Consider the following 27,353-nt stretch of genomic DNA (forward strand, 5'->3'; position numbering starts at 1 on the left):
CAGATCCTTGATATGCAACTATGAATGGGGGAACCACATTGATTCATATAAGTAAGTAGCATTAGTTTTCTTTGTGTTGTATAGGTTTGTTATCTCAATAATTCTCTGCCCTATTAGGAAGAGAGGGCTTTAGGCTCTAAGTACATGAGTATAGCCACAGAGAAAGCTCAACTCTCATATTGATACAAGGACATAACAGCCTAAAAGCCTCCAGACATTTCTCCCATCATATTTCTAACATTTCAAGGTCATTTGTAACTGAATCTTCCATATTCTTAACACTATGGAATTACTGGCTGAATGATTGAGGCAGGGAGCCTAAGAAAAATGGAGAGTGAACTCCCAACTTCCTCCTTATACCTCCAGGTCTCACCATCCTCTTTTCAATAGAGGTCTTTGTTTGCCAACATCACAGAAACCCATCTCTTTCCCTGTACAATGGGTGTGATTGATGCCAGTGTTCCCATGGTGTCATCACAGGAGACGGGGGTCCAAAGCATCCAGACTTTGGTATCGATCAGAGTCACATTCACTATCCAATTATACACTGGTGCAGATGGGCTACCCCTTGACCTTCAATCACAGAGCACCTGTTACCATTATTACTTGCTTGTTTCCCTTACCTAAGTAGATTTGCTTATAGAACATCCCAAAGAGGCTCTCCTGGCACCCTCCTCTCTCCCCTAACCCTCCCTCTAGCCATGAGCATGGCAGATTAACCCTTACAGTGATCTGGTTTTCTTTGGGGGCATTAGGAGGGTAATATTCTGAAGATGAAACTGCTCGACTAACCTGCAAAGATAGTGTGACCCAGGCCTCCAGTGACAGGCACATCTCTAAAATGGATTTGCTTTTACACCAGGCTATATTATTCTTACAGAGGATTACAGTGTGCCACTGGATGTGAAGGTCTGGCCTTAGGAGGCCATGGAAAAATGTCAAAAACAAGAACCAACACGTTAGAAAAACTTTGTTTAAAATTGAAGTCCTGCCTTTACTGGTACGGAGATCTGCTAAAAGCTATTATTTGAAATATCTGTGGATAGTTTGGATCTGTGAATAATTGCTGTCCGCACATCTCAAATTCTTTACAGTTCTCTGTTAGACATATCTGCATGAGACCAAAAATAGTGAAGGAATTTCGCTCACTGTATAATACAGTCTCTCTGCTTTAACAACTCATCATGAACTTCTATGTAATTTATTTTTTATTGAAGAATTCCAATTAATGGCTTCCTGGTGATTTTAAAGCCTCAAATTATCAGTCTCTGAAAACAAAGCAGAGAACATAATTATCATAAACCGAGAATTTTTCATTTTGAAGCTTATCTGTTTGTGCTAAGTATCTTGTCTGTAAGTAATTAGTGCCTTTATTTTTTTCCCCAGTAAAAATAATGACCATTCTATGCTACACATCCAAATTTTGCTAACTGCTAGATGTAGTGTATTATATTTGAAAATGGACCACCTTGGACTAGTTTTAAAGTATTTCATCAAATGATAATAGCAACAACAAAATACATCTGTTTGTCAGAATAAATTATGTGGCATGTATTTAAAAAACCTATTATATCCTCTTGCTTTCTTCCTAAGAATAAAAGCCTCACAAAAATATGTACTTGCCATTTATTACCAGGGCTGCATAACAAGAAAAGACCCGTTTTATCTTCCATTTATAATTCCTAACTGCTAATCAAATAGATCAGCCAATAGCTTGGTTGTAGAGGGTCTTTCATACAACCATTTCAAAATGTTTTACTAGAGATAAAACAAAATTCAATGAAATTAAAACAATTTGAATGACAATGTGAGGCAAACATTCTTTTAAGTATTCTGAGAACTCCAAGTTTCCCTGATTAAAAAAAAATAATAAAAATAGGTGGTTGGAGGAGGGATTCTTCTGATGAAACAGAAATTGCCACATTGAAGAGAAACTTGGTTGCTCAGGTTAAATACCTTCCAATGTGATTTTTCTCACTGGGAAGAAATTGACTTGACCCAATGGTAGGATTAGTTGTCTTCCTCTTAAAAATATATTTTTTTCAATTTATAAAACTAACACATTTCTTTAAAAAAAAAAAAGCCTTGAAAAATACAGACATATATAATGTAAACTGTCCTTTATCTACTTTTCATGTGTAAAGTATACATTTCCCATTTTATAGTATTTTATCATCCCAATTCAGTGAAAAAAGAAACACACACATACAGAGAGATTTTACAAAGAATGAATATGTACAGGTGAATCTTGATTATGTTACCTATTATTATGAGTATTTTCACAATATCCTTTCAAATCTGATTTTGAATAACTACATATTTCATAATAGTGCTGTATGTGTCATAATTTGAACAATTCCCTTAAGCTGGACAAATCTCCGTGACCGGTTTGGCTCAGTGGATAGAGCATTGGCCTGTGGACTGAAAGATCCTGGGTTCGATTCCACTCAAGGGCATGTACCTTGGTTGCGGGCACATCCCTAGTAGGGGGTGTACAGGAGGCAGCTGGGCGATGTTTCTATGTCATTGATGTTTCTAGCTCTCTATCTCTCTCCCTTTCTCTCTGTGGAAAATCAATAAAATATATTTTAAAAAATATATATGTAAAAAAATATTGTAAATAAAGATATTTACTTGTGTATTTTTTAACGAATTTGTATCTTTTATATCTTTAAACTATTACTAAATTATTTTAGTGCAAGGGGTGAGTCAGTATTGTAAGTTTATATTTCAAAATTGCAAAGTGATTTTCCTAATACTATTTATTGATCATCCATTTCCTTCTCTGGAGATGTGAGATATAATATCTATCACATCCTGCATTCTCATACATTGGAGTCTGGCTCATGGCCATCTCCTTTACTTCATGTATCTTCAGGCTACACTATTGTGATTGTTTTAGAGTGGTAGGTTTCACTATAAGTAGATAATTCTCATCCCTTTACTTCTCCTTTATGAAACATGCTAGAGACCCAATGCAAGAAAATTCTTGCCCACTAGCAGTCCACAAGTCCTAGGAGGATGTCCAACTGACATCCCTTGGGGGATGTCTGCTATGGGAGGTGACCTATAGGCAAATTAGGGGATGCCAGTGAGTGGCCGACTCCACCTCCCATTGACCCACAGCCACCAGCTGCTGCCCCCTGATTGTGGTCCCCTCCCCCTGCCCTCTAGCACCTGCGTTGGCTGACTTGGCGCTGCCTGCTCACTAACCCCCCCTCTGCTGACCAGTCATTCTTCCTTTGGTCAATATGAATATTAGGCTTTTATTATATAAGATTGCATATTTATGACTGTTCTTTAATTCCCAAATAAATTGTGATTCATTTTGTTACATTAAATCAAATATTATCCTTCTTGAAACTGCACTAAATTAATAAAAAATAATTTGAGAAAATTGACATCTTTATAATAATCAGCTTTTCCATCTATGAGTAAGTTATATCTTTACATTAATTGCTTAATGCCTCTCAGTAAAGTTTCATGATTTTATTCATAATTTCTCCCTATCCTATTCTCAACTGAATTCCCAGTGTCTACAAAATTCCTAGCCCATAGAACTCACATGATCATCATTTGTGGACTGGAGTAACTTATTGGGTCAAGCCTTTACTTTCAATAGCTCTGTGATCTCAAATGTGTGCCCTAGCATCTCGTATTCTAAGATGTACTCAACTGTAAAATGGTGAAGCAATTGTATCAACCTCATAAGGTTATCATGAGAATTAATTGCAATTAACTCATCAACTTAAAATAGCAACTTACATATCGTAAGCCCCAATAAATATTAATGGATACCACAGTTATCTGGAAAGTGTGTGTTATCGGAAGAATCGATAAAACTGCAGCCAGAGATGAAAACATAGAGAAAACGAGGAACAGACCATGACTCCCAAGTTTCAAGGCTGATTCAAGTAGAAACTCAAAAAAATACCAATTATTGATTGTGGCAGAGAAGCAACTGTCTTTGTATCCTATAAGAACTAGAACTTGTCTTAGAAGCAAGCCCTGCAAACCTGGGGGATGGCTGCAATGAGGAGAAAGAGCCTGTTGTGACCAGGGCCCAGGGTGACCCCTAATCCATAGGGAGCTTTTCCCATAGCACTGGCAGTAACAACCCTAAACTGAACAAAAGGAACACAACTAAAAAGTATGTCTGGAAAAAAATAATACATGAAACTCATCCTCAGTTCAAATACACACCATACTGGCCTCAGAAATAAAGTGAGAAATTAAGAAAATTATCCAAATAATTTATATTCTCTTCCAAAAACAGCCCGCTGCTTGGCTAAAATGATTTGAACGCACTTAGATATCTGAGCCCAAGTGCCGCCCTGGTTGAATAAGATTCTATTCTCCACTTCAGTGTTCAATCAGACCCAGCCATCGTGTCTTAAAAAAGCTGAGGACTAACTTTAGCCGCTGGTCCTGCTTTCAATAAAGCCTTATTTTAATAGAAACGCTGCGTCTCTCTTCCAAGTCCCCACCTTTTTGAGGGCAGCTTGCCAGCAGAAGGCAAAAAGAAAATTCTAGCACATTGTCCCCAAATTCCAGGCAGATCACAAAAATAAACTGTCCCAGAATGTATTCCTTTTAAGAAAAACTGCTTATTCAAGGCTTGCTTTTCTTGTTTGCCTTCCTTCTCCACTTTCCAAACACTTTTCCTTCTAACATCATGCTGTAAAGTTGCCATCTGTCTCAAACATACACATACACAAAAGGGAAATCCACTTACAATGAATACTGGAAAGAAGAAAAATAAGTTGGTTACAAGTGGGTGTTCTGCTGCTTATGACTTTCCCAACCAAGTGGCCAAAATCTGAATTACCTCCCAGTCAGTTGTCCCCCAGTTTGGCTGTCAAGACAAGAATAAAAAAAAAAATGAATAACTCTATTTTAAAAATATTTATGTTTGCACAATATTCCCAAGGGAACACTTGATTTTTACCATCCTGTGATATATGGATGGTCAGGAATTAAATTTTATAAATAAGAAAACTGAAACCCAGAAAGTGAACCACCACTGAAGATCAGAGGGTAGTTGAGGATTTCAAAGGGTGCATCTGAGGATCCCCTGCATCGAAATTAGCTGAGCCTCTTGTTCAAATGCCTCTTTTTATAGCATAAATTGGATAATACCATTCCTCTGCTCAGTGATTGTCCATTCAAATAGAAATCCACACGTAGGTTTCACAGTCCTCACCATGGGCCACCAGTCATGTCCCTGTCCATCTCCAGACCTCAACTAATGCTGTTCTTCCCTCTTCTACTCTGCCCACCACAGCCTTCTTTGTGGCCCTCATTTATGGGACAGATGTTTCTGCCTTGAGGTCTTGCATGAGCTTTTCTGTCTGCTTGGAATTTTCTACCCTCAAGACTCTCAGTATCAGGTCCTTCCTCCATATTTGAGTCTTCGAAAAGCCATATCTTGTCTATACTAGTAACTGTAGTTGAGCACAACTGTACCCATTTATTCTATCTTAATTTTCATCTTATTTAGCAGTCTGAATTTAAGTTATTTATTGATGATGTGTGTATTAGTTACTTTCCATGCTCCTACAAACACACATACACAGAGGGAGACCCATGTTTGACTCAGAGTTTTGTAAGGCAGTAATGTGTCTGTCTTAAGATAACAGAGAATAGTGCAAAGCATGGACTAACACACAGAACCTATTGCCAATAAAATGCAGCTAACCTGGCATCATGTCAGATCTATGCATTACCTATTTAGGAGCAGGGGCCTGGAGATATGCATTTTAAGTCATTTTCTAGATGACTTCAAAGCCCATTAATATTTTAAAAGTCCAGATAATAAATCCTTTAGCCGGGACTAGACAAACACATTTGACCGCTGGTGGCATGTTCTCCAATGCACCGAGCTCTAGTGTTAAATGACTGGTCTTCTTCAAGCGGCTGCTCTAGCAGGAACATTTTTTTGGAGATTCAGACTGGGTTTTCACTGTATGTGCAAATTTAGTAGTACCTCACACTGCTTTTCCAAAATTCAATATTTCTGTCTCTCACGTAGGCTTGGACTTCTATGGGTAGCTTAAGAATTACATGTGCAAATTGAGGGAGAGAATATTCTATAAGAAGCTGGGTTTCATTCTCAGTTAACTCATGGGCTGCTTATGAGATCTTGGGTAATTTTATTAATTTCTCTGGGTCTCATTTTCCCCATTGGCAAAGTGAGGGTGTTGAGCTAGATTAGGTCTACAGTCCCCTTCGAACAAATATTTTGTGGCACCACGTCATTCCAGTGAACTCAGAAGGAGCCTTTGCAGTTGTATTCAGTATTGTGAAAGGGCTCTGAACAGCCAAGCATTCATGCCATGTGGCCCAGGCCAACCGCAGAGGCCCAACCCCTGTCTAATGCTTAGCATCTTGTCTTGTGAAAGAAAGACAAGAAAATACCCCACTCACATTGAAAACACAAATGCATTTGTACTAATTCCATCTGATTCCACTTAGAAGCTGCTAAGGGATGGTTCAGTTGGGCAGCTAGTAAGACTCACAAGTGTTCTATTTGTTTTAAAAAATTCTAATATCTGTCAATGACTCAAATAGAATGTTCTTCCATTCTTTATCTTACACACACGCGCGCGCGCACATACACACACACACACACACACACACACACACACACACACACACACCACTTTGAGAAAACCTACTAAGAGGAATCTCCAAACATTCTTCTGAAAGACTCAAAAGCCAAGAGAGTCAAGCTTCATGTTTTAACTTGAAAATATGGATAGGATAAACCAGCCTGATGTTTCTAAAGGAAAGAGGAGGATGTCTTTATTTGTCAGACTGGCACTAGTCAGTCTGTGACATGCACTGCCAAGAAGTTCTTTAAAATAGAAGCCATTTGGTGTACAATGGATGGAGGAGTGTTTTGTGGCAGGAAGAGGGGGTGGCAGGGTATTAATGGCAGGTGGGACCGGAAGCTGGTGATGAGGAAAGGTATGGTGGGGCTATCACATTCAGAGAGCAGGCAGGAGAGATAATATTGGTTATATGTGCCAACGGGAAGAGATTGGGAAAAACAGAGGAGAAAAATTAACACTCTGTTACAGTTTTTCTTAGCTGAACTTTTAGAAATGTGATTCTCAATCTTGATGGAGATTCCTCTTTGGTCATCAGTAATTACAACATATTCTACCCAAATTATTAACTTGAAGTAAGATTCCTCCACGTTAGAAGAAAAACCTATCACCTAATGAACTACAAATTCTTTCCCTTGTTAGAGTTGCTCTGTATTTAAATTTTGGATGATTGTATGTATGAATGAAAATATAAGATTCATGAGGTGTGAGCATAAGCACATACCAAATGTCTTAAGCCTTGCAGACAAATCGGTCTCTTTGACTCACTTCTCATGTAAATGGTAACCAATGGGACCATGTTTCTGTGTTTAAAAGTACAAATGATCAAGTGCTTTATATAAGTGCTTCTGTTTATCTTTTGATGCCGGAGGATCTTAACTCAGAGGAAGAGAAGGGAACCTGCCATAAATTCAATGAGGCCACACCCCCCAATGGGGACTACAGGCCTTATTTGTTCAATAAACAGCAATGGGTCTGGGAAACAGACCTGCATCTCACCTTCCCCAACCTAAAATGTGTTCTTTCTCATAAAACTGTTGACATTACAACATAGATACCGGGTTCAATCAAGACTTGGTGTACTTTTCACTTTCAACAACTGGCATCACAGATGTGGTCAAAAGTGTCTATAAATGTTACTTAAAAGTCCAACACCACAGTGCAAAATGCCACCCAAGGAGAAATGACTACTAAAGATTCTAATGGGAATTCTTGTACCCAATGGCTAGAAGCATTTTTGTAACATGTATCAGCTAAGATAAGGAAATCCATTGCTCATGCTAAAAAAAAAAAAGTAGGATTTTCCCAGAGTATCCTTAGCCAAGACTTTTAAGAAATGTACTCCATAAAGCTGCTTTCAATAGAAGCTACCTGTTATCAAAGATGTGTTAATGGATCTCTCTAATTCATTGGGTCCTCTTCAAAACCACATTGGAGGACTCCAATTTCTGATGGTTGTTCTTTGTGATTTACCAAAGAGATCCAGAATTTTCTAAGAAGACAATCTAAACAAGACTCTAAAAAGTCACTGAAAATGTCAGCCTAGCCAACAGACAAAGGTTGAGAGAGCAGGAAAGGCATAGCCTATACTTTTCCATCTATTCCATCTGACCCTGGGCCTGCTGCCATAATCTTTTTTTAAGGTTAGTGATGGGAAGACTGCCTCCTGAATGTTTGCAGACATCCCCTAACATCCTCTGCTGAGGAGCCTTAAACCTCAGGTACTATTTCAGAGGAAACAGCACCAAATACAGACAGAAAATTAGCTGAAGCCGACCCTGGATCTAAGGATGTTCCACCAGCCTTTCTGAAATCACTTAAAGGCTGGAGTTGTTGGGGGCACCAAAGGGGGTGAGTAGGGTTTGTGTGTGTGTGTGTGTGTGTGTGTGTGTGTGTGTGTGCGTGCGCGTGCGCGCCTATTTTCCCCCAACTTGGACCTTTGCCTAAATATTTTAATAGGTGCAGCTTCCTTCCTAAAGAGAAGGAAGGAGAAAGAAATTAAGACCATTTAGCTAAGCAATTTTAAACAATTTTTGCAAAAAAAAAAAAAAAAAAGTAATAAAAAGACTTTAACAAAATTGCAGCTATAGCAGGTCTGTGAGGGTAACTTAGTAAAATACTCCGTGGAAGGCTGCAAACCTCTAATGGAAAGTCGAATAAGTGGCTGAGGCCAAAGTAGGCATTAATTACAATGAAAAATCAGTTTAGAGTAGGCCACAACTAAATTGGAAGCTGGTCCTCTAGGTAAAACAAAGAAAGTGAACAGCAGACTCAGATTTGATTACATGGCAATACAAGAAAAATGTGCTGTATGTTGTCTATTATTAAAGCTGCTTTGGGGCTCTGTGGTGGATGCCTCAGGGATTTTAATAAAAAATTAGTAATAGGTCTGCTGCCCTGGCTCACTGTGGCTTTTGGGGGGTGTTTGTGGGTTCAGGGCTGGTCCTGCAGTGCAAATTAAGTCATTTCAGACAAGCAGCCTCGGAAAGTGTTATGTGATAGCAAAGTTCAAATACTGCACTCTGGCTCTGAAAGGACACAGCCCTGCGCTGGAGGCTGATTCACACTTTCAAAGAAATAATAAAATTTCATCATAAGGAGGAGGAAGAGGAAATGAAAAGCAAGAAAAATGGTTTAAAAAGCAACTGGTTGTTTTGTGTGTCTTTAATTGCTCTTGCCAAATACTGGTCCTGGTATATAAACTATATGAGTGCATAAAATATTGCCAACGAGTGAGTTGATGGCAGAAAAGGCAACTGTTAGCCTGGGATTTTTCCTTCTTCTTCTTCCCCCCCCCCCCTTACAAATGTTAACTCTATAACTCTTCTTATATTGATGTAGTGATATTAATAATATTGTCTTTATTGCTAATATCACCATTGGGTCCATGGCACAACCATATAGATCCTAGCCAATGAAACATTAACAAAAGTTCACCCTGATTAAGGTATCAAACCTATAAATCTACATTCCTTCAAAGATGAAAATGTCTGGGGCAAATTATTCTCTACAAGACAGCTACGTGAAGAGGATATTTCCCAGCCTTTTCTGGGTTTATGGCTGGCATTCGCTATCACAGACAAACAGTCCCTGGTCTTAGAATCCTGATAAATACGGTGCAGATTCAATAAACGAAGAGTGTCTGGATAGGGGGTGCATTTCCAACCTGGACCCTTGCCCAGATAGCTGAATAGGCTCAGCAGGGAGACAGAATGAAGTGTTGATGTGTGATGGACATAAGAAGCGTGTGCCTGTGTGAGCATGAGTGTGTGAGGGTATGGGTATGGTAATGGAGGCAGAGGGCTTTCAGTGAGAAAGAAAATGAACTCTGTCCAAGTAATTTAGAAATTCTTCATCATAATCTCTTTTTTAAACTTTAAGAAATAAGGAAGATTCCAATCTATGCCAATGGGGGAATTGCCCATGTCCAGCATCAAACAATATCCAGTTTTAGGACCTGCCTTACCAGATGGCAGAGGATGTGGCAATATAGCTCACTGGACTGATTTCAAGAGGATCTGGGAAATCCCAATTTTGGAAAGCACCTTCTTCTCCTACCTGCTGATTCAAACCTAACATGAAATGAGTTACAGAGCCACTCCTTTACTTTACAGCAATGGCTGCTCTTAAAATGCAGGGAAAGAACAAGGGGTCAGGCCAGCTAGATAAGGAGTTGGTTTAAGAAGACTAAACATAAAGTTTATAAAAGCCATAGCTTCTCTAATTGTCATTTCTCAGAGCTTCAGACAGTCTCTCTGGGGTCATGGAAGAGTTATCTTCTATTTTTTGCAGAAGCCAGAGGACGGAGAAGGGGGTCCTTTAAAGGGAAAAAGCACCTTGACTGCAGACTGCAGGGTCACATAGACTTAAAAAAAGCAATCATTCCCCTCCATTCAGGCTCACAGCAAATATCTGTTGAGCATTTACAAGGTATCAGACATTGTTCCAACTGCTGTGCAACCAGAAGTGAAAAGACAATTAGTTCCCTCTGTCCTCATCCCCTGGTTCCCAACAACCAGAGTCTCATAAAACTTTGCTTTCCCAGGTTGATGAAAAAGTGGAGCCACAAAACAAAAAAAGGATGAGAGAGTATCCAACTATGGCCAACACAGGAAAGAGGGTAAGATGGTCACAGTTCAGTTCAAGCACACAAAGACCTGAAAATACTGACACTCATTCAAAGATGTCAACTGGAAGATGATTACAGGTGTCTTCAGTTCTTCCAGCACTTTGATTGAAATAATCATATTATATTTCTTTTTTTGATCCTATTAATTAAAGCACCTGGTAGCAATGATTAATGTTTTATACTCCAATAACACACCAATTTTAAAGCAAACTGTGCAATATCATCTTGTACCAATAATGCATTGTATCATCTCAAGTATTTTCAAAGTAGGGTACAGCATTTCAGAAGTTACATAATGACTTGATAAGGATATTTCCAATGTATCACTTGTTCAATAAATAGCAGGCTACCAAGTTATAAAATTATACACATAAGTTATGAAATTATATATATCCAGGAATCTCAGAATAAAAACCTCAGAATAGAAAAATCACACATTGAGATTTGAAGCAATGATGGATTATTTTTAAAGCTGATCCTTTCAAAGTGGATATTTTCCCCCACCTCATACTTTATTATAAATAGAGGATCTTAAAAAATGTAAAATTTTCCAATGTGCATATGTTTTCCCAGTGCTTTTTACTCCTTCTAGACATATACCATCTATGCAAAAACTTCACTCAGGGGCTTGACTAAGTTCACAGATACTTAATGTTTAAATAACATGTAAATATATTATCATATTATGGAATAATTTTATGTGGAAGTCAAAACTACTTATTAAACCTTAAACTGAATTCACTGAATCAATCTCTAACTCCAGATGAGTTTGGAGAGAAATATATTTTTCTACCCAAGTCAAAAATTATAGAAATTTCCAGTAGAACTCCCTCCTCCTAATTGTGAAGCTGTATAACTTAAGTGTTTAATGTGATATGGGGAGGAATAGATGTACAGAATTCAAGTCCTTGAATCTTCAACCCATCCCAAAGGACAAAAACTATGACTATCTTAGGTCTTATTCAGAATTGAATTCCTATTACTCATGACAGCATCTAGCAGTAACACTAAATAAATATTTGGCTGATGGCAATGTCAGAAATGTTCTGGTAACACTCCATAAACAGGAAAAGATGCTCATTCTGAGCATTTACAAACTGCAGGGTGTATATAAAGGTAATATTTTTATGTCAAGTTTCCTCTTTGAGACAATAGTCTTTGGCATCAACAAAGGTGGGGGGGTGCGTGTGTGTGTGTGTGTGTGTGTGTGTGTGTGTGTGTCCTTTAATTTGGCCATGAGTAATAAGGCCCAGTTCCTCTTTCCAGGATATTCACCCTCTAACAGATGAGACAGCCCCAATAGCGACACAACATGATAGTGGCATCAGGTGAACAGGAACAGAATCCAATGGAAGCACAGAAAGGGCAGTGCTCTCCCTGTATTCTTAAGGATGTAGTATTGGAGCTTGGCTGAAAAGTTAGGCCCAGTTCCAACAAAGTTGTCAGTTAGGAATCATTGGGAACTTCTATAAACAGTTTCAGAAAAAAAGGTTAAAGAGATGCCATGGAGCATCTATGAATAGACTTATTTTCAAAAAACATCATTGAGAAGGAAGAACTCGAGAGACAATGAGTGTTCAAAGGAGAAAGATGTACAGTCACCCAAATTGAAGATGCAAGACTGAGAGAGAATATCTGATGAAGCAATGGTCCAAGATGCAGGATTCAGTCTCCAGGAACTAGTCTTGAGAGGAGTTGGTCCATCTTTTTCCAAACCAATAGGGGAGGAATAAGAAAGGAAAAAGATATAAATAAACTTGGAACTAAAATGGAAAAGGAAAGTGAGAGCACTGCTACCTAATAAAAATAGTAATAGCTACAATTGAGGGTCTACTGTGTTCTGTGCACATCATGCCATTTAGTTTTTCTGACAAATCCTGTGAAGTATGGTTTTCAAATAACAAAATGAAAGTTTAGAAGGACTAAGTCACCTGGCCAAAGTCACACAGGTGGTAGTTAGTGGAACCAGAATTCAAATTTTGCAAAATCCAAAGTCCTTATTTTTCTACCATACAGACTATCACCCATAACCTTTTTCTTTATGAAAGTAGCAGGCAGGTTTCCCACTAAAAAAGGGGGTGACAGCCTTAGCTGGTGTTTCTCAGTGGTTAGAACATGGTCTACAAATTGCAGGGTGTATATAAAGGCAATATTTTTTATGTCAAATTTCCTCTTTGAGACAATAGCCTTTGGAGTCAACAAAGGTGTGTGTGTGTGTGTGTGTGTGTGTGTGTGTGTGTCCAGAGTGGGGCCAGGTATGTGCCCTTGACTTGGAATCAAACTCAAGGGTCAAGGGCACATACCTAGCTTGCAGGTTTGATCCCTGACCCCAATGTGTCTCTCTCACATTGATGTTTCATTCTCTCCCTCCCACTTTAAAATAACAACGAAGAGGGTCTAGGAACAAATTGGTAGTTTTAAAAAATGATAAAAATATTAGAAAGGAATGTAAAGGGAGTGACTTGTTATTTAAACACAGCTTTAAAAGTTCAGCTGAGGTTGAAAACCGTATATTTTTATCAATCAGCGAAATCCCAAGATTTCCTTCAGCACCAGCAAGAAAAGGGAGAAATATATTTGTGTTGACCTGGACTTGGAGGAGGACAAAGTTGATAATAAACTGAAGATATGAGATAAAAATGTAGTTGAAATGATTGACTGCTGTACCAAGGTCAAATGGGAGGAAAGGGTTGTAAAAGGGAGTCTAAAGATGGATACAAAGATAGAAATATTTTGACAGATATGAACTGACATGAAGACATGAGAGGATGAACTATATATAGTATCCAGGAAGAAAAAACTCCGAGTAACAGGTTAAAGCAGTTGAATAGTAACATCATAATCCTAGCCATTTAGATGAGTTGCTAAAGTACTGGAGGTGATAGATAATGGGAAAAATAAATATCAAGAAAACATATCACTACCATATTAGTACATTATCAAAATGGAGTTTAGATAAATGGATATTGCCAGTGATTAGACAGAAAGACCTATATGGAACAAAATCCTAAAGAAAATTGAGAAATTACTTGAAATTCTGTAAGAATATATGGGAAAGATGGATGAATGGATGTATATAATGATGAATGGATGGATAGATAGATGGATGGATGGATGGGTTACCAGATGGTAGGAGGTGAATGGGCATATACTTCAGAGAAGGATATTTGTTAAACAACAATAAAAAAAAAGTGCATTGTCTTAAAATACCAAAATAAATAGCCAATTATGCCACAATTTGTTTCACATATATACCGCCTTACACTCAGAGAATAATAGATTGGGAACAATCAAAATAAAAATAAACCTATGTAAAAAAACAACAACAAAATAATAGTTGTTTCTGTTATATATTGTTATTATGCAATTTGTCTGTGATTTTTATTTCTTGTTTGTACTTGTATATACCCCCCCAAATGGTCTACAGTGAATCAATATGAAAAGTTAATGTTTTAAGGAAAAATGTGTATCACACTATAGGCTTTAAGGACACTGTGGGCATTATTGGAAGGCCTGTACACATTTTCATAATTTAAATATATATCTTATATTAGTATGAGTATATAAAAGCATATATATGATATGTATATGCATATATAATACAAATACATGTATACATACATTGTTCATTATGTACACACATATGTATATATACATTTTTCTGTATATAGACATATATGTGTATATTTAGGTTTAAACATGGCTATAAGAGACATAATCACACATATTACCTTTCAAGAAAAGAATAAATATTAAGTAATTTTATCACTACTGTAACAATAACAAAAAATTTACCTAGAAAAAATTCAGCTAAATATCAGAATTTCTCTCTTAAATTTTATGAGTGGTTTGCTTTATTTAAAGAATAAATAAACCAATATTACTTGACTAGAGGGAGGCCCAGTGCATGACATTTGTGCAGTGTGGGGGAGAGGTCCCTCAATCTAGCCTGCACCCTCTCCAATCTGGGACACCTTGAGGGATGTCCAACTGCCAGTTTAGGCCCAATCCCACTAAACCAGCAGTCAGACATCCCTCTCACAATCCAGGACTGCTGGCTCCCAACCACTTGCCTGCCTATCTGCCTGATTTCCCCTAACTGCTTCTGCCTGCCAGCCTGAACATCCCCTAACCACTCCCCTGCCAGCCTGATCGATGCCTATCTGCTCCCCTGCTGGCCTGGTTGCCCCCAACTGCCCTCCCCTGCAGGCCTGGTCCCCCAAAATGCCCTCTCTCCCCTGCAGGCCCAGTCACCCCCAACTTCTTTCCCCAGCAGACCTGGTTGCCCCCAACTGCCCTCTCCTACAGGCCTGGTCACTCCTAACTGCCCTTTCCTGCTGGCCTGATTGCCCACAACTGCCCTCCCATGCCAGCCATCTTGTGGTGGCCATCTAGTGACCACTTGGGGGTGGCCATCTTGTACAAGGGAATGATGGTCAATTTGCATATTACCTCTTTATTATATAGGATGGTATTAATGAGTAGCCAGATCCACATAGGCCTTCTAAGGAGAGGCAAATAGCTTTTATTTTCCTCTCCTTTGATCCATATCCTGGGACTCTGTTTTCTTCTGTGTGTTTTTTTTAAGGGGTTTCAGACCATGACACCCATCCCACTGACTTTTTGCACATTGCTCTATGGAAAGGTTTGGCTAGGGACAAGAGAGCATCAAAGATTCAGGCACAGAATGAAGCCTTTTTTTATAGAAATAATTATGTGACAGATTGTACTTGGTTTTACCAACCAGGGTCTAAAAAGGGAAGGAAGTCCCACTTTGCTTGCAAAAAGGTCTCTGAAAAAATTTTCCCAGCCCAGGAAGACTGTCCAACCCCATTCAAGGTGCTCAGACCCAAGTGGGAGCCTGATTAGTTCTGCTTCCAGATCTTTTAAGAGGCAGTATTGTTTCTTCAACAAAGATTCTTCTGCATATGCTAGTATCAAGAAACACTTTAATCAGGTATGTTTTCTAAGTCAATACCTGGCATCACATACATGACTTTAAATCTAAGTCAATGATTCTGAACAGCAATGCATTCAAGAGCTGAAAACATGGGCAGGGAACTGAATTCCAACTCAAACTTTAGGAAATTTAGGGTTGGCATTACAACATGTTACCAACCCTATTCTCTCATATGTTAACTCGCAGAAAATAAAGTGTTTAGATCTTTCCAAAACTATTCTCATAAGGTATACTAGGACTTTTTATTCCAAGGCCACAGAAAAGAGGTGGGGGGAGGATTAGGGGATATAGAAGATTGAAAGAACAACTTCACAGGAGAGCCATCTTTAGATGCATTTTCTAGGCTTACTTGTCCATCCTTTCACATACCCCATTTTCACAAAGATAACTCAGGGAAAAAAAATTTGCAAAATTATTCATTTGAAACCTTTATTATGTTTTCCTATATCATTCTTCAGTTGAACCAAAGTGTCTTCTCTTATTACTGCCCCAACTACTAATGAACCAAAAAAGGGCTTGAATTTCATGAGTCTGTGAGATTTTCACCTTTCTTAAATGTATACTAAGGGCCTCCTTAGTCAATATTTTCACAAACAGACAGTTGTAATTAATCCAGGTTTTACCTAAGCTAACAAATGGTTCTCCCTCACAATAGCAGTGTAAGCTGATTCAGGAATGTGCTAATGTCCTCCAGGTTGCTGACAGAGCCCACAGTTACACAGTAAGGGGTGTGGTATAATAAGAAATACATTTGGTCTTTGTCTCCTGTTGCTGGCACAAAACTCCTATGCCCTTTTCCTGATAGGAATATCTTCTCGTTACTCATAAGCAGCCCCTTCTGAGCAAATCTGAGCTTAGGCTAATCAGGTGACTTGGGGCAGGGCCTTTATGCAGTCTGAGGATGGGGCTGATCACAAGAGACTAAGTCATTAAAGAATTGGAACATTCAGTCCTACCCACTGGAAAGGCTAGAAATTAAAACTCTATAACAACTCCAACGGAGAGATTTGTTTTCTCTCAGGTTGGTGAAAACATCCACTCACCTGCAGGGTGGCATACCCCAGGCCCAGAGGACAGAAGCTCCACACTGGTGACTCAGGTGTTGTGCTGGTAGTCACATCCTAGGTATTGTATCACCTCTGCGTTCTGGAGCAGACATGACCACAGGCCTTCTGAGATAACATGCAAGTTCCGGTATGCTACACTTTTATGATGATGAAGGTTGAGAGGACGACTCTATGCTTAAAAGAAATAGCTCTCCTGATTTTGGAACCAGGAAAATTCGGCCACACTTACAAGATGTCCAGTCTCATGGGGATTCAACACAAGCCAAGAGCAAGACTAGATACCCCAAATGGCATCCTGTCTGTTTCCCCTGCCTCTGCCTTTTTTCTAGGTCCCAGAAGCACCCAGTGATGAATAGCAAGCTGATTTAATCTGATTAAAGAGGCATCTTTATTCTTTGAGTGCTCCTCTCAATCCCTCTTCCAACATTTGATGAAGATATAAATACAGTATATAGAGATAGAGACAGACAGGACAGAGAGGAGTGGAGACAGAGAGATTATTGACTTGAGCTCAAGCCTGGGAATTAGGAGCTGGCAACTGAACTGCTGCTGGTTTCCTCTATACTATAGAGTCTATAGCATTGAATGAGTTGGCTATGTAAAGACTCCTGGGGTAAAACAGACACCTCTCATAGAAAAGTCACAAGAAAAAAAAAAAAAAGTGGGGGGGAAAGGAAAGGGAAAAGAAGATTTAATTTTAATTGTCTCAGGCACATTTTCCAAGTCAATTACTGGACCTTTCTTTAATACCAACTGCTCTGGGTAAAACCAAAAGGAGCCTGGAATTGTCAGTCATGATTGGCAGCTCCAGCAACAGCCAATGTAGGCAGGCCCAGCTCACAGGTGAGCTTCTGCCTCTGACGAGCTTCTCAGGACCTGCCCGGCAAGAAGCAAGGAAGGCAGCCGCCTGCACACCCCCAGGACCCCTACCTGTGGGAAGTCAGTGTGTTTACATCTGCCAGAAGGAGGGTTAATCCAAGGGGCCATATTTGCATCCAGCCTTCTTCATTTACCAACAGAAAAAAGAGAACTTTTCCCATCCCTGAATTTAGTGCTGAGGACTTAAATAAATGCATGTGACTGAGCGCACCAAGCAGCAGCAGAGAAGAGACTGGAAAACTTTGGTCCAGGATTCCACGGAGCCTTTGCCTCTGCGGCCCTCGTTTGCATTAAACTGGTCATGACCTTCCAGGTGTCTTTAAGGTTGAAGTGTTTGCTGGACCATTTCGAGCTGAGCCGGCTGGTTCCACGTGACCCTCCTGACATCAAGAGGCAGGCTTTTAAAAGAACAGAGGCACCTTGTCAGGGCTCAGGGGTCACTAATAGCCTGCCTTGGGCCCTCCAATAGGTCATGTTCAGCTTCCTCGTCTAACACAAAGGGAAAGGAGAGGGAGGCTGGGGAGGGGAGGGTGATAATTATCATTCTGGGGTGTGTGTGTGTGTGTGTGTGTGTGTGTGTGTTTTCTTTCCTCAGGCCCATGTTATGCTCCATGTCACTGTGTTAATGTGCCTGCAACCAGGGAGACACATAATGCTCCTCTCAGCCCTGTTTATTAGCAAGATCCATTTGCAAAAGGCCCTTCTTTTGTGCCACACTATGAATGTGCTTTGATGGCAATTACGGCAGTCCTTTTGACATGAAGATCCACAGGCTGCCCTAGTTAAGCCAGTAATTAGCCTGTCCTCCTTTTTTATATATATATATTATTATTGAGAAACTACAAATTATCCTCCTATGTGCACCGGCCACTGCTTTTTCTCCTTTCTATTCTCCCACTCTCTCCTGCTCACTCGGTCCTGCAGCTCGCTCCCTCTTTTCTCTCTCTCTCTCCCTCCTCTCCCTCAGCACTTTGGGTAAGCGGAATGCAGCTGCACAAAAGCGAGATAAAGCTCGACCATCAAGATGATGAACAATCTGGATGAAGAGCCTTCGAGATGAACACAAAAGCTGGAGAAGTGCAGTTGATGCCGGGCCGGGACAGCTGAAGAATGCTGCGGTCTAAGGATGAATAGCCCTCATTTGTGAATATACAGATTCTCCGTGATGAATAAAAACTGAGTGGAGGTCACAATAAATAAACTTTTTCCCCTGTCTTCTTCAATAATAATTCAGGTTCCTGGCACCAAACAGCTGTAAATTGAAGGTTATGCTTAGTTTTCTCAACTCTCAAAGGGGATAATTAAGCTAAGATCACATTGTTTGATATATTAGTATAATGATGAGCTACTATATTCTGCTTGTTTCAAGTTATTTTTGTTTTTTCTTTCCCGTTGTCTTTTTTTTTTTTAATTCCATTTCAAATATGCTTTAAATGTAGGAACATTAGTGAGTTTTCCCTGTGTTTGGATCTATTTGAAATGTATTCATATAACATTTAATTAAAGCGGCGACATCCCCCTTTAGAAAATGGGTGGAGGTAGGAATATCTGTATTATCTGATGAGTTCTGACATAATCTTGCCAAAAGGCTGACTCTTTTTCCTTATTGGTGCAAGATAATTAGACCATCATTAACCTCCTGTAGCATCACTGTCAGTTTGTCTTGTCGTTATAAAATCAGGGTTTGGGTAGATTTTCATAATTTTGCTTAAGATCACTGAGAAGGCAAAATTCAATTATGAAACATGCTCAGCTTAGAAGATTTCTGGCAACTAGAATCCACAAGGCTCAACTTTATGAAGGAACTCAGCCCAGGGTAAAGGTTATGAACAGTGTCCCTCTCGCTTTATAGCCCCCTCCCATTTGCGAAGTCTTGACAATAAAAAGACCCAAATGCTGTTTGTTTTATTAATGTAGGTTAGGCCATCATTTTCCTCTGACAATTTTTGAGCTGAAATATATTAGACAAGCTGAATATTTTCATCAAATGAAAAGGGGAAACTACATTTCTAGAGACTATTTTTATTTTTGAGGGGGTAATCATAACATATTCTTCATCTCAAAAGCAGCAATTTATTGCTGAATGTTTGGTGAATTTTTGTATTTCTTTGATTGGTTGGTTTATTGATTATTTTTTCCTGGGAACCTTTCTATATTTTCCCCCAGTTTGCCAGTGTGGACTACCATATCCATCATCAGGAAGGTCTCCGGAGCTCAACCAGGTATGGAAAACTGTGTAAGAGCAGGAACACTGAGAAGTATGGAAAAGTAGGAAGAACTTGCTCTTGACTCCAGGATGATCTAAGCACCTGGAAAGAAAAGGAACTTCTTAAAGGCCTAGCCTGGAGACCTTTAACTCAAGGATAGCCCAGCCACTGCATGATGGGAAACCACACTTCCTCATGACTCCTCCAGTCTACTCAGAGAAGCCTTAGAGTCTAAGACTTAGCCTTAGACTAAGGGAAGCAAGTAGTTAAAATGCCCTGTTTATGTGTGCAACATGAGGAAGCAAAGGCAAGAAAAGGTCTTGGGCAACCCAACACAGAAGAGCCACTCACAGAATATACCTGGGAGAGAACTCTCATACTCATTTGCTCTGTTGCATCATCAAACCATTCATAAACAGAGAGAAATCAGGTGAAAGGCCTCAATCCAAGGCCATCATTTCCACCTCCATTTGCTGCCATCTTGGGGACGCCTTTTAAAGGGCCATCACATCCATTTGGGAAATGTTACACATGTTGAGGCCAGGCGAGCTCCATTTAGGAATTCACCTGCTGACTCAACTCGAAGTAGCTTAATAAACTTTTAAGTGCTGGGAGCAGGCCAGGACTGGTGTAATATGCAGGACTGTCTAAAAACCTCAGTAATTATCATCTCTCTCACATTTCTCCTTAAGACTTACCCATTCAACCCACAATTCTGCTGTCACCTCAATACTTTTGCAGACTGTGAAAAACGGGTCATGTTCCTGCTTTCATGGCACTTCCATTTCAGTGGGAAGGACAGAGAGAAAACAAATAAATAAATAACATACAGCATACCAGATGGTAATGAATGCTACAAGAAGTATGAGGTAGGAAGGTGTGGAGGAAGTAGATGCATTGTCATAGCTGGTCAGGAAAGGCCTACGAACTGTTGCCCATATTTGACTGTAGCCTGGGACTAAGTGATGGATGGAGCAATGCAAAAGCCATGCAGTGTTTTAGGAAAAGGGTTTCCAGGTGAAATGAGCCCTAGCACAAGGGCCCTGAGGCAATAGAATGTTGGGCAGGTGCCCTCATCAGCAGCCAAGGGGGCAAAGCTGAAGAAGAGTGAGCATGGAGCAGAAGGGGTTCTAGATGGTAGGCCCTACACTGTAGGGCATCTCACCATGATGCTGAAAAACCTTCTTGGTAGTTTACTCAGTCTGGACATTGAGATACCACTATGAGATACCACTATATACCTATTAGATACAACTATGAGATGCCACTACATACCTATTAGAATTGCTCAGTTTTAAAAATGACAATACAAAATGCTTACAAAGATGTGGAGCCACTGGAAATCTCATATCTTTTTGGTAGGAAGGCTACATGGTAAAACCACTTTGCAATATAATCTAATAGTTTCTTATAACATTAAACATACCCTTACCATATGACCCAGCAATCTCTCATCCAAGGGAATCCCTTACTCATGTTTTCATACATGAACACATATAAACTTGTACATAAATATTTAGAGTACTTTCATTTATAATCATTAAAATTTAGAAATCACACAAAGGTCCATTAAGCAGTGAATGGATAAATAAATGACAACACATTCATACAATGGAATATTCCTCAGCAGTAAGAGAAAATGACTATGGCCACAAGAAACAATATGGATGAAACCCAAAAGTATTTTGCTAAGTGAAAGGAGCCAGACTCAAAAGGACACATAGTGTGTGATTCTATTTATATGACATTCTCAAAAGGGCAAACTTATACTCAGTAATCAATCAGAGACTTTTGGAGGATGAAGAGGGAGAAAAAATGGCTACATAGAGGCATGAGAAGACTTTTTGCAATATCAGAAACATTCTTTATCTTAATGTGGAGAAGGTTACACACTACAGACATTTGTCAAAACTTAGAGAAGGAAATACCTTAAAAAGGTAAATATTATTGCATATAAATTATACCTCAAAAAATGCCAACTGAAATATTGATACATTCTCAGTTGAGAGAATCTAAAGGTGATAGATTTTTAAACATTAATTTTAGTATTATCTTCTCGAACGAAATGATTAATTTGTTAAGTAAATTCTCTATACTGATTATCTAATCTCAATTTTGTATGGGAAAGCAGTGTTTTCATGGAACTATAGGCAAAGAAAAGATTAGAGAAGCAAGCCCTGGTGAATAGGACCATCTATTTCAAACTGTCTCTACTCCCTACAGCTCTGATTTTGCAAATGTAGACATCTGGATATTTCATGACATCAAGCAAAGCAGGGCTCTCTGTGCCTTCACCAGCAGTCTCTGTGACAATCCAGTGAACTGGCAAAATACAACAGTCTCTTTGCTCTGGTTTCCCTCTGCATTCACCCAACATATCAAAGACCCGGAATCAATCCAGATACTTATTAAGTACCTATTATTTGTAATATGCTTGAACAGATACACAAATGTGGTACTTACTCTTAAAAGGTCAGAATTCAATTAGGTAGGGAAAGATGTATATGACAAGATAAACTAAAAATGTATCACAAAATACAGAAAGCAGCCCTTAATTGGTGCAAGCAATCGCTATCATTCAAAACAGAAGTCTTTGACCTAAGAAAATAATAGTTATCATCATTCATTGAGAACCTATTGTCTGCCAAGCCTTTTATGTGCATCATCTTATTTAATCTTCATAACAACTCTGAGACTTTAGTTTGTTGCACATTTACAAATAAGGAACCAATCCTCAGAGGAGAGGAGTAATTTGTTCGTGGCCCCTCAGCCATGGATAAGCTATCTGATTGCAAAGCCTGTGAGTTTTTCCAGTATCCTCAGCTGAGCTGTTAAGAAACAGTCTTAAAAATAGTAGAATTTCAGTTAGATCTTACAGGGTATAAAATTCGACAGAGGCAACAATGACATCAGGTATGATTGTCATGGAAAAATCTAAGAATTGTTAAGTAGAAAAATGAAAGCAACAGAAATGCAATGCTACTTTGCAGATATTGCTAGATTACATCCAGCATGTGTGAACTCCCAAATATTTTATCATGTTTACTGAGTAAACAGCTCCCTCCTTTATATTTATAGCTAGCCTCTAAATCAGGTCAAACATTTCAAAAATAAAAATCTCTCCTGCAAAAATGAATTTTAGGATTTTTTTTTTTCAGGGAGATGATGGTGGAGAATTCATTCAAGTTGGCTTAGGTAAGTTAGTCCCTACTATGAACCTCTTGGCTAGCTCTAAGAAGACAGAGAAATGCAATAAGCCCTGCCACAAAACACAAATGAAAATACTCACACTCTTTTATCCCTGAATTATAGCTTTAAGGATGATCATTTATAATCAGAATTATCTAATGCGACCGAAGGCCTTTTCTCAAAGTGTCACACATCTTATTCTGCACAAACAAAAGGGCCTTCTTATACACCCTCACCCCCCACCTCCATTGCAATCTTTTCAGTTCAGATAACACCATGGTAGGCTGTGAAAAATTTTGAAGCAGGCATATATTGAATCCCAGTGAAAAATAATTAGAAAAGTGGACACTTTAGAGCAACTATGAAAACTTCCTCAACTTATTTAGCCAATTAGTTAATGTTTCCTGAGGCTCGAGAGCAGGGATCGGCTATATTTAAAAAAAAAAAAAATTGTCAGATAGTAAATATTTCCAGCTTTGTGAGCCGTAAGGTCTCTGTTGCAATGATTCAACTCCGAGTTGTAGGGTAATTAAATGCAGCCGTAGACAATACTTAAATGAATGTGTGTGGCTGTGTCCCAGTAAAACTCAATTTACAAAAGTCCCTTGCTCTGGCAAGAGTATGCATTTTTGGAGTTGACTTGCTATGTAGGTCAACAGATAGGAACCTCAGGAATCCTAAGAGTTACAGCCCATCAAAGGACGTTGCCCATCTATTGCTTCAGCTCACAGAACAGGCATCCAGACATGCTGCCTATCCATTCTCATTTGCCATGTTCTCCGTTCCCAGTTTGGAATTTTCACTTGCCCAGCACTTAAACTGCTCATGGATTTCCATTAGCATTCAGGGCCAACGCAGTGGATTTATTAACTCTTTTTATTCACTCAATATCCTCATTTATAACAAGGTGTTTTCTGGAGAACACAGAGCAAGATCAATAGCCAAAATGGGGAGATGCGCATGTTACTTCTCTTTATCCCCCCCACCCCACTTCACTTATGATTATTTATTTTGTCTCCCCGTCTTTCTCTCTGACACCCCCCTTCCCTTCTCCACACTTTGGATTTTCATTTTGCTCTCATCTAAAATAAAATATATTTTGCTGGTCACATATTAAATACATGGTTCAGCTGATTATGCTCAGGTTAGGGCACAATGACTTTCTCAGCATTATGACTGGCAGGAAAGTAAGACTTAAATCTACAGAGAAGGCTGTCTTCTTCTCCATTCAAACCCCAAGACCAGGCAAAGACATCATCAATCAGCAACTGGTTTTAAAATTCTCTTAAAAATGTTTTACTAGTTCACTTTACTTGGCATTTTAATCACTATTTATATCTGTAAAGTAGTGATATAATTAGTAAAGCTATTAATGTTTCTTATGCTTAGTATTACAAATGCATAAATCTAGCTTATAGCAAAATAAATAATGATGATAACACTGTCAAGCATCAAAATAATTGCTGGATGGCTTTGTGTAAACCAAACAAGTATTAGCCTGTGAAACAGCTCGATATGGTCACTTACCTACCTCCCTCTGAACCATTCATGGAGGCCAGAAGGAGCCTGGAGTAAGAACTCCATAATTCCCCTTATTTTTCACAGCACAGGAGGCCTGTCTGGTCCTCAGTGCATTGCTTCAGTGGACAAAGAGGTTCCTTTTATTAGGGCAGAATAAACATAACAAAATTCTGTATCTGTTCTATTGGTAATCTAAGGTGACAGAGGCCCTGCACGATCAGCTATGTACATCTGAACCTTTATTATGCTGTTAAAATGTTTCACGCCACCAGATGAAGGGTTCATCCTAGCCATCATAGAACCCTACATCTTAGTAGGATTTCCCTAAACAAAAGCCCACAAGTCCAAGGTCAGACCTTTTTTTCTCAGGGTGATGAAAACTCCATTTGTTTCACTATCTGGATCACACCCCACTACCTACCTACACACAGAAGCTGGGAATGCAATCTTATCTATCAGCTCCACCTAGCACTCCCGTTTTCAGTTAGCAGAAAGGATTAAAATGAACAACCCTGCGCACTGGTCCTGAGTAATGGGCCTTCAGAAACCAAAGTATTAGACAAATATATCAGAGATGAGATATAATACCGAGGGCTAGTTCCACGGTATCAGCATTTTTAACTTTCATTCTAAAGTGACTGGATGATAAGAGGGTACAATTCGAATTTTGATTTCAGGATGAGAAGATCTTTTTAATAAAACTGTTTTTACTATGTAGCTATATATCATTTCTTACCAAAATGCAAAACAAGGCCCAGGTCTTTTTCTCTCTCTCTCTTCCAAACATCATAATGATAGAGTTCCATTGTATTTTTTTCACTCCTTGAATGCATTTCTCAAAGCCAAATTTTTGTTACACTATTGTTGATGGTGCCAAAGGTTTCAGGAAATCTCTCCTTGCTCGGAAAGCAGCCTGCGACCCAGAGAGGGAGAGGAAGTTGTTTGGCTCTCTGAGGTGTCATGCAGAGGCCACATGAATAGGACTGCACTCTCTGTGTTCAGAAGGCAGTCTCTTTTTCTATTATCCTTGGCCTGTTGATCTGGCTCGCTAACAAGTGGACACACATTACCACTCATTAGCATTTTTATGGCACTTCATATTTGCAGTGCACATTACAAATTGTATTTGTTAACCTCGCAACATTCCTTGTGAAATCACTACCATCGATTCACCCTGATAGCGCAACCCATGTTCCAAGGGCTGGGAGTGAATGTGCAAAGGTAGGAACAGAAAAATTACAGTTTGGGATGCAGGTCCAAACAAGGACATCACAGGAGGAGGATCTGCCCGTGCTCCTTGCTGGTAACTGGTTCACTTCCTTGTCTCTGATATCTATCACCTGGGTGTTCATGCAAACCCTTCTTGACGTCATCCTTGTCAGACATTACTTGATATCAAGACTCATATGTGTTTTGTTTACTCTGCAAAATCATATTCCTCTCATTTTCTGAGAACCTGTCCTTTTACAGCCAGTCTCTGTCATGGATGGTGAAGACACATTTTACTTTCCATGATCTGATGCGTTTTATAGATCATACTAGAGGTCCCAGTGCACAAAATTCATGCACTGGAGGTGGGGTCCCCTCAGCCTGGCCTGCACCCTCTTGCAGTCCAGGACCCCTTGGGGTATGTCTGACTGCCGGCTTAGGCCCACTTCCCATGGGCAGTCAGACATCCTTCTCGCAGTCCAGGAGACCTCACTCCTTACTGCTGGCCTGCTCGCTGCTCCTTAGCATTGCCACGAAGGTGGGAGAGGCTCCCACCACCACTACTGGCTGGCCAGCACTGAGCCCGGCCTCTGTCTGAGTGTCTGCTCCCCTGGTGGTCAGTGCGCAACATAGCGACTGGTTGTTTCAGTCATTCCACCATAATGGTTGCTTAGGCTTTGATTACATAGATTCTCTCTCTGGCTTAGTTTTTCTACAGCTGCACCTCTTTCTATAACTCTGTACATCCTCATGTAATGCCCCTATGGTAGCTTTAACCACCTTTCCTACATTTTCTTCTACAGTATATACTGCATTAATAATGTGGATATCAAATTTGGATGCAATGCTTTTCTGTAAATCCAACATTATTCCTCTTGTTCCCAAAAATTGAGAGAGGCAAGGCCCAAGAAGTGAAAGAATGATGGTGGATTCCACAGCAAAACTAACGGCTGAGCCACAGAGGGAGCTCTGGGTGAATCTCTGTCAGCTGGGCAATCTCACTGACCCAAAAGGAGGAGTTCAATTTCTAAAAACTGTCAGAGAGTAACTTCTATTTGTTTCAACTTCTTTCTCAAAGAGGCTTCAGAGATGGAGGACACACCATCAGGAGAGAACCAGATGCACCAGCCCAAGAATGTGCTTGGAAGTGTGTGACACCCTCACAGAGCTCCAGGAACTTCCAGCAAAGCCACACACAAACACAGCTTTCCAAGCTGCCAACCTCATCTACATGGCTGCCCTGACTCAGGAAGATTCCCCGGGTTACAATATGGCTTACTCAATGCCTGATACATGCACTGTAAAATTTTTTTTTTGAGATAAATCCAGATTTCAACATGTTATAAAATTGGCACAAAAATGTATACATAATCTTCACCCAAATTCTTCAACTATTAACATCTTACATAACCATCATACAATTATCTAAATTAGGAAATTAGCATTAAATCAATGTTATAAGCCAATTTAAAGACTATATTCAAATTTTGCCAAGTGTCACATTTACGTCTCCCTGCCCCCATTTTTTTTTTTTCTTCTAGTCCAGTATCTAATTTTGGGTCATACATGGCATTGAGACAG

The sequence above is a fragment of the Pipistrellus kuhlii genome, unplaced genomic scaffold, assembly GCF_014108245.1.
Source record: "Pipistrellus kuhlii isolate mPipKuh1 unplaced genomic scaffold, mPipKuh1.p scaffold_m20_p_13, whole genome shotgun sequence".
Classification (NCBI taxonomy): Eukaryota; Metazoa; Chordata; class Mammalia; order Chiroptera; family Vespertilionidae; genus Pipistrellus; species Pipistrellus kuhlii.